Source organism: Monodelphis domestica, chromosome 1, assembly GCF_027887165.1.
Source record: "Monodelphis domestica isolate mMonDom1 chromosome 1, mMonDom1.pri, whole genome shotgun sequence".
Classification (NCBI taxonomy): Eukaryota; Metazoa; Chordata; class Mammalia; order Didelphimorphia; family Didelphidae; genus Monodelphis; species Monodelphis domestica.
Window position 1 is genome coordinate 633,503,238 of NC_077227.1, and position 8,633 is coordinate 633,511,870.

The window sequence follows — 8,633 nt, forward strand, 5'->3', positions numbered from 1 at the left end:
TGTGGAAATGGACTGCTTATGGAAGCAGTGAGTGCATTATGGATGAAAGTTTACAACTAGAAGTAGGATGAACATTTCCTTCAGATATGATGAAGGGGATTCTGTAACTTTGAAGTTCTGATTTTTCAGTTTTATAGCTCTATGTCTCTCATTAAATCCAATTTAACTCTGTTTGCAGAAATCTAGATATCACCTCCTTCTCCTTTCCAATGTCCTGATAGACTGTAATATAAGAAAGATAGGCAAGCCTAGTCTTTTCCTCTAGATTTCTTCTAAGTTAAACTTTAGTTCTACTGTTAAGCAAAGTTGGATGATTTCCATAAAACAGGCTGGGCAAATTCTTTGATGTTGAGCAAAAGGAAAATATTTTCAAGAGCAACATGCCACATTGCTCATCCTCCTCCACTGCATGAACCATGAACGAAGGTTTCACTAAAGAAGTGAAAAAGTCGATACTTCAAAGACCACTTATGGATAATTGCCTTTTGGTGACTTCTTTCAACTGGATCTTTAAGTATCTGGACTTCTAAGCATTTTTATTGTCTCTTCCTTCTCTTTACATTTACCTTGATATTGCATTCAAATTTCCACTATGTGGCCATCTTCCCTCTCCAGATTTTCTCATTGGTTTTGTCCAACACTAACATAACAAGTTAAGTGGTTGCTCTTCCTGATTCTCAAAGCACAGGGTTTAAATGGAGCTTTGTACTCATGGTGGCAACACTCAGAATGGTAATTTTCCTCCTTAGGAAGGCTTTCTTTATGACAATCTTCTCCAAATCTTTCACTGACTGGTGACATGGCACAAATATTGCTCTGAGGATCTCATAGTCACAATATTCCTTTTCTGAGGTTGCCATTTTCTCAGTCAGAATTGAGGAAAGGTCTAGGACCAGATACTACTCTGTCATCCCCTTCACATCATCCTTCTCTGTGATACCACTATCAGCTTTTATCTTCTTCATGGACTCTATCTAGTTTCTGAAAAAAAAAATCCTTTCTGGCTATGCTGGTATTTGCCTAATACCACCAGTTGAGTCACACCACTAATAATTATTAATAATAATTAAGCTAATATTTAATAATTATTCTTTACAATAATCCATGTATAATTATATAGTACAATTTACACATTATTTATAATATAGTATTATTATTATTATGTTATATATGTTATATAATTATGTTGTAATTAATTGTTAATTATACCTAATTCCACTGCATTGGAGAAGGAAATGGCAAAGTACTCACATATCTTCCAAGAAAACTCCAAATGGGGTCACAAAGAGTTGGACACAACTGAAAAGTGACTGAACAAGAACCATTCCACTGAATAATAGTTCAGTCGATATTGTTGGCAACACTTAGAGATCTAAATTTTACTATATTTAGATTATCCTTTCATCCTTTTTCTCTTTCAACAATATTTCCCTTCCACTTAGCTCTAGACACCTAATGTATTTGATAGAAAAGAATCTGAAAATGGCACCTGAATGAAGGAGGTGTGTGTGTGTGTGTGTGTGTGTGTGTGTGTGGTGACAGGATCACCTGTTTTACTGCACTTAGCATTAAAACAATTATTCATTCATTATGTAGAATAGAAAGAGAACTTGCTCTATCTGTGTACTTTAAAGGACTTGGGTTGAAATCCTGCTTCAAAATGATTTTACATATGATTTTACATAATTTACTCAGTTTCTGTATGAGATCTAAAATTCCATTAGGATTCATAGTAAGTCCCATATAATGGGTAATTTAAAGTTACACTTTCGAAAGTTGTTGAATTTTAAAAAAAAAATGGCTGTCCAGAAGATAATACTTTACTCTCTACCAAAATATTCCTTCCTTCCTTCCTTCCTTCCTTCCTTCCTTCCTTCCTTCCTTCCTTCCTTCCTTCCTTCCTTCCTTCCTTCCTTCCTTCCTTCCTTCCTTCCTTCCTTCCTTCCTTCCTTCCTCCCTCCCTCTTTCTTTCTTTCTTTCTTTCTTTCTTTCTTTCTTTCTTTCTTTCTTTCTTTCTTTCTTTCTTTCTTTCTTTCTTTCTTTCTTTCTTTCTTTCTTTCTTTCTTTCTTTCTTTCTTTCTTTCTTTCTTTCTTTCTTTCTTTCTTTCTTTCTTTCTTTCTTTCTTTCTTTCTTTCTTTCTTTCTTTCCCTCTTTCTTTCCCTCTTTCTTTCCCTCTTTCTTCCCCCTTTCTCTTTTTTCTCTTTAATTCATTGTTTCTCTTTTTCTTCCTAATCTTTTGTTTCATTTTCACTTTCTTTCTTTCCCTATTCATTCCATCATTATAAACTTCTAATAACAGTGCAGGACCATGGACACAGGGAGGAGGTTTCCTCTCTCTAACATAATGACATTTTGCAGATCTAATTACATGCCACATTCCCATCCTTGGAAAGTTACAGAACTGAGTAAAAGCATTTCTACTTAAAGGTAAGGCTGCCAGACCTGCCAAATTCAATTCCAAAACTTCATCTTAATCCTGATATCTATATACCTATGTGGCATTTCTTGACATAGAACATAGGTCAAGAATTCCTCATCCAGAGAGTTACCTCTACTCCAAACTTATGTGGATCTGAAGAAAAAATTGGATAGTGGTAAGGGTCCCCCACCTTTAACTCAAGAATTTATTCCTAGTTTCCTGTGCATTTAGATATTATGTTGAAAGGTGCCATGGAAAGGGTAGTCAGAAGCCAGTGAAATCAATGACCCAAAAGAGTTGGCTACAAGAAATAAGAGAAAACAAGAGAATGAAGCACTGGACTGCTGCCAAGGAAAGGTAAGTGGTCTGGGGTCAGGAAGCTTAAGTGTGAAATTAGAGCTTCTCCAAAATAGTGAGCATGAAAAAGAACACATATCTGAGCAACTCAAGGATGAAAGGACCAGGAACAATAACATTATAGGTTGAACAAATCACTCCAGAGAAAGATTTTTTTTTTAACAGGGGAAAAGGGATGGGAGGGGGAAGAGTTATAAAATTAGCAAAGAAATGGGTTGCCCTAGAAAGATGAAGGCAATATATCTTGATTTTCGTGAATCACTTCATGCAATGGCTCACAAAACCTTACTTGCAAAATTAATTCAAATTGGCTTGGATATGAGCACTGTCGCATGTATTGAAAACTGGCGGGTAATGATAAATGACACAGGGCAATAATAAACGACAATATATCACAGGAAGGGGAGATGTTTAGTGCAGAGTAGAAAGGCTTGGAATTTGCTCGGGTCTTATTTAACATCTTCATTAATGATCTGCAGGAGGGAGTAAACAACATATTAATGAAATCTGCAAATCTAAATTGAAAAGTGAACCCCAGTGAAAGCAGAGAAATGATGCAAGGGGACTTTGAGAGATTAGGAGCTAGAGAAGGAAAGAAAGAAAGAAAGAAAGAAAGAAAGAAAGAAAGAAAGAAAGAAAGAAAGAAAGAAAGAAAGAAAGAAAGAAAGAAAGAAAGAAAGAAAGAAAGTGAAAAGTCAAGCTGAATGAAAAAAAAAAAAAACCCAGCAAGTCAATACATCTTGTTAATGTAATAGTAAACAAAGATTGTAGTCAGAAGGAAAACCTAAAAAATAATGGAATGTTGTAGCATCTAAAGGGACTTCAAGGTGAGAGTAGACAGGAAATTTGGGGAGATAGGTCACATTTAAAATGTCATTTTCCTTAGAAGCTACAGGTTTTTTTTCTGGAATATTTGACAGATTCTCAGAGAAATTTTACTTCTTCTACTCCCACCATGAGCATCCTACCTAGATGATAATGTGCCTGCCTTCAGAGAATTCAGCTGAAGTCAAAGATGGGAAAGGTGGGCTTACATTAAAGATATTCCTTAGAGATAACAGCTAGAGAGTATGATGCCAGTGAAGAGAGGTCATAGGTGAATACTCCTGATAAAAGCAATGCTGCTGAGCACACAATCCTCACTCCCATATTTTCACTTACCCATAGGCCTAGACATTTCAGAGAATTTCCTCAATTTGGATGCCTTTGTCTGGGCATCCAAAGGTAAATCCTCTTGTGTTGCTGAGAAATCCCATTTTTTCTCTTTTGGCTTTCTGAACTACTTGGGATGCATTTATAAATAAGTACCTTCAAGTAAGGGTGACAGCAGTACTTCTAGTATCCTTGCAGTACAGGTGAACAATGTAATTTTACAATAGATTCAGTTTGGGTGATGTTTTGGAAAAACCAAAGCAATTAGTAAAAAGCTCATATGCTTACTAGCTCTGCAATGCACATAAATAGCAATGGTTTTAATGTCTTCTGTGCCTACTTGTCATCTCACAATGCCAAACACATTATACAGTTCCAAAAGTAACATTTCAATGAATTCCCACGTGGGTTCCAAGGCAAAGTATATCTAATGTGGAGTGCCCAATTTTAGTTAATATGAGCTGTTGTGTATCCAAAACCTGAAGGTCACCCAAAGAAAATCACAGAAACTTAAGATATCCAGATTTGTAGTTTGGATTGAGTCCCTAACAAAAATTGCTGCCAAAAAGCTGCAGTTCATTTATGGGAAGATAACCTTGGAGATGTGTTATTGTCTCGGTCCACCTGGGATAGTTGGATCATTTGATTTGATTGAACTGAACACTTATTTTAATATAATGTAGTCACAGCGTAAGCTATGAAAAAAGTACTTCACAAAAGGAAATGATACTATTATCTGCTAGCTAGTGCCAGCTAAAAAGACCATTTTCATATGTTTTGTTGAGCTTCCATAATGTTTTTAAAAAAGGGGGATTAATTTGTATCTGAGGGGTTAAGATTTTTAGTATAGAGAGTTGGAAAGAGAGGAGAACCCCCTTCTCAAAGCAGGGTTCAGGGGTGACAGCTGATGTTTAGGGTTATCTCAGAGAGAGGAGAAGGGGTTTGAAGATTTTCCCCCTTCTGCCTTCCCTCCTTAGCTAAAGCTGCTCTCCCTAATTTGCTCTTGTCTCTTTTGTCCCCTTTCTACTACTCAAGACCAAAAGGTCTCCCCTTGATCCATTCACTAACACTCAACTTGGGGAACAGATAACTTTTAATGTCAACTCAATCAGGTAATACAAAAGGAATAATGTTCAGGGAAGAATAGGTAAAGGAAAGTGGGGAAATGGGTCCCTGTCTATATCTAAACCCTTTCCCCTCCCTCCTTGAGTTTGGGGGGAACTTAGGCCTTGGCAGCCTGAGCCCCCTGAGAGAAAGTCATGTTGACGCACCCTGGGCAACAGGAGCTGACGTAAAGTCTGCTCAGGTTTCTCTTCAAAAAGCCCTTTCAATTGGGAAATGTTTGGGGGAAAGATTCCCAGTCACCAGCAGGAAAAGTAGGTAACCCTCAGGAGAAAGTCTTTATCTGCCTCTCCCAACTGAGGGCCTCACTGCTCTCCCTCCACCAGAGTCTTCTTCTCCTCTTCAGATTCCAATCACCTCGAACCCCTCCCCTTCAAGGTGATCCATTTCACATACTCTTCAGCTTGGAACTTTTTCTCCAGAGCCAGCCTCTGTCTCAATAATAACCTATTCTATGCCTCATTGTAGCAGGGGGATAGATGAATTTGGGTTCTCAGAGGCTGTGCCAATTGAGGGTCAGTTCTGACAGATTCTAACATATGAGAAGGGATTCCATAACAGCTTAAAAAGATATGTTTCCTTTCTGTGGACCAGCTTAAGCAGAGGAGGAGAAGACCCATCAAAAGTCGGATTTTTGGGGATGACTTCCTTGGCTATGGCAGCCCATGAAATAAATAAAGGGAAGGAAATGGGAAGAGAACAAACATCTAGATCAGTGATGGGCAAGTTTTTGAGCTTGGTGTGTCAAAATTCGGCAAAAAACTGAGCATAATTTCAGTGGTATGTTACTTTGAGGGAAAAAAACACACTTTCATGATATTTATAGTTTAAATAACAAAAATATATAATTGTAATATATAACTGTATTTAATAAACCAAAAACTTATTATTTAACTTTCCTGCTTACTGACTTTTTTTGTTCATCTGTTAGTCGGTTTCTTTTGTTGGTCTTGATATTATTTAACTTGTGTGGGGTGCTGTGAACTAAGATAAATGAAGGGGAGGGGGAATTTTTTTAACTAACCTGCCTATTAGTGACTTTTTTGTTACTGAATTTCATTGGTTAAATCTTCAATTGAAGGTTGGTATTTTGTATACTTCAAGCTCAAGCAAGCACTACTAACTTAATCTGTCAATCTGTTTCTTTTGTTGGTTTTGATATTATTTAACACTGAGAATAAGGTCTCATAAAAGTATGTAGAGAGAAAAATGATTAGTAAAGCCATTGCTATATTTTTCAGGGTGCTAAAAGTGTCTGGTAATCAGTTCCAGGCACTGCTCTGATTCTGATTCATATGGGCTAGAGCCCTGCCCAGTCTTCCGCCAGTTGGTCTAGCTTTATTGGACACAAGGCGCTTGAGAACTGGGTAAAGCTGCAATGGCAGAGGATGGGGGATGGAGAAGGAATTAGATGGGACCAATTCTTAAGAGGGTAATGGGTGAGGCAGGGGAAGAGAGAAAAAGGGGAAAAATAAGAAGGAATGGGATGGAGTGCCTGGACTCAAAAGGAAGGTGGGGGAACAAGGCAGAAAGCTGGAAGGAGAGAGCTCAGAAAGGCATTTCCTAGGAAGCATGAGCTGCCATCAGGGCCTGTTTCAGTTGCTCATCGGTGACAAACATCACTACTTTCCAGGAGCTCAAACCGAGGGCAAGGTCAAATGGAGGGCAAGGACCCTTTGTAGAAGGATTGAGGCCCCTCCTTCTGAGCAGTGGCTAGCACTGGCATACTGGCAGAGTTCATATATCTCATCTTGACCACATCCATGTGGTGGTGATGATGGTGGCGAAGAAGCCGGCCTCAAAGGCCAAAATGAAGTGTCCTGGAAGGTCACAGTTGACAATAGCAGGTGACATTGGGTGAAGTTCCTTTCCATTGGCCCAAAGCCCCTCCTCTTGGGTGAGAGGCTTCTAGGCATCCACTGTGCCCTGGTACCTCTGGCTGCCATTGCATGAGCTTGGGCCTGGAAACATACCTTCAGCACATCTGTGGGTTGGTCTATACCTCCTGCCAATGCCCCTGTGGTACAGCTTGCCAGGAGGCAGCTTCCAATACCTGCATTCCTTGGTGTAGAATGGCTTGACAGAGTCATAGAGGCCAATTCGGACAGAGGCAAAACTCATTTGGCACTGCAATCCAGCCACCAGCCCATCGTAGAGGTTGCCAGGGCCCTCAGTCTTCCCCAGGGTCACAATGGTGCCCAAGACACTCAGGTACTAGGCGCTGGTAGAGGAAGTATGAATGGCCCCCTGACTCCCTGAATCTGCAGCTGGACTTTGGTTGTGTCTAGGGGGAAGATGATGAGGTCAGCGATGCTGGCCACAGTACCAGCTCCAAGGAATTTCATGTGGGGGGCAGATCTATAGGCTTGAATCCAACCATGTTGCAATGTGAAACCCGCCCTTCTCCTCCCCAGCCATATGGGGGGAAGGGCTCTGCAAAAGCTGCAGCTACCCCCTGCCAGTCTGCCTGCCAGCCTGCCTGCCTGCGCATGCTCTTCCTCCCCGCTGAGGCAGGAGCCCTACATGCCCCAGGAGCTTGGTATGCAGATAGTCCTTCTGATATGCTAGGCACTGTGATAACCACTTGATAAATATCTCATTTCCTCCTTCCAAAAATCCTGTGATGAAAGTGCTGTTATTAACTCTATTTTAGAGATCAAGAAAATGAAATAGACATTAGGGTCACTAAATGTCTGAGGTCATATTGGAACTGAGATCTGTGGAAAGGAAACAAGACTGACAGTTGGTGGGGGAAGGGGCAACTGGGAGTGGCAGTTGGGTCTTGTGATTAGCACTTCCTTCCTGTTGTTGGAGGTGGAAGGAGCTTGTTCAGCCCAGTCTGGAGTGGAGTACCTCTACTTGCTTCAGCCTGAAGACACAGGCCCAACCAGTTCTGAAAGTTAGAACTGTTCTTTCTGTCTACCGCTAAGATTCTGAAATTAACAAAACTAGCACAGAGGACGGGAGTGGGAGAAACCCTGCACCAGCCTGTGAGGCCTGGCCTCAGCTCCAAAGCTGAGGAAGACTCCAACCTTATATAGGGACCTCCCTCTTCCCTTTTTTCCTGACACTTCTCCAATCTGAATTGGTTATTAACATTTCTCTTATTAGAATATCGCAGTCAGATAAGTGGACTATCTTTTCTGGGGCATAGAGGGAGCTGAACATTAGTTCAGTCATTCAGTGACAAACATTACTTATCGGACCCCTGCTGCTGCCTCTTGGGAGGGGGCATCTCTCTCCTTTGCCTCACTGAGCAATATTCCCTCTCTCCCCTCAACTCCTCCATACCCTGCTACAAACCTTCTATATTCCCTGTTTTTCCAATTCCCCATCTTCTTCCTCAATAAATATTACAGAACCTCCTGACTCTAGGCTTGATGTTCTATCTAGAGTACTGCCTAGATGCCTCTAGGATGAAAAATTTTAAATGTCCTTCAGTCTTGTTGCCTTCTACTTCTGCCCTGTTTGCTGTAGACTGGTAAAAAGGGTAGAAGAAAACATCATAAATAGGTTTTAGTATATGTATTAATACTTGCTTAATTTTTGGCCCTCTGAATATGAATTAAAAAGAAGGAACTG

General features: G+C 40.1%; 1 pseudogene; it reads right to left on the reverse strand.

Annotated features, from left to right (window-relative positions):
- Positions 1 to 6,599: 6,599 nt before the first annotated feature.
- LOC100033306 (dicarboxylate carrier SLC25A8-like) lies at positions 6,600 to 7,431 on the reverse strand (annotated as a pseudogene).
- Between the last annotated feature and the right edge of the window lie 1,202 nt (positions 7,432 to 8,633).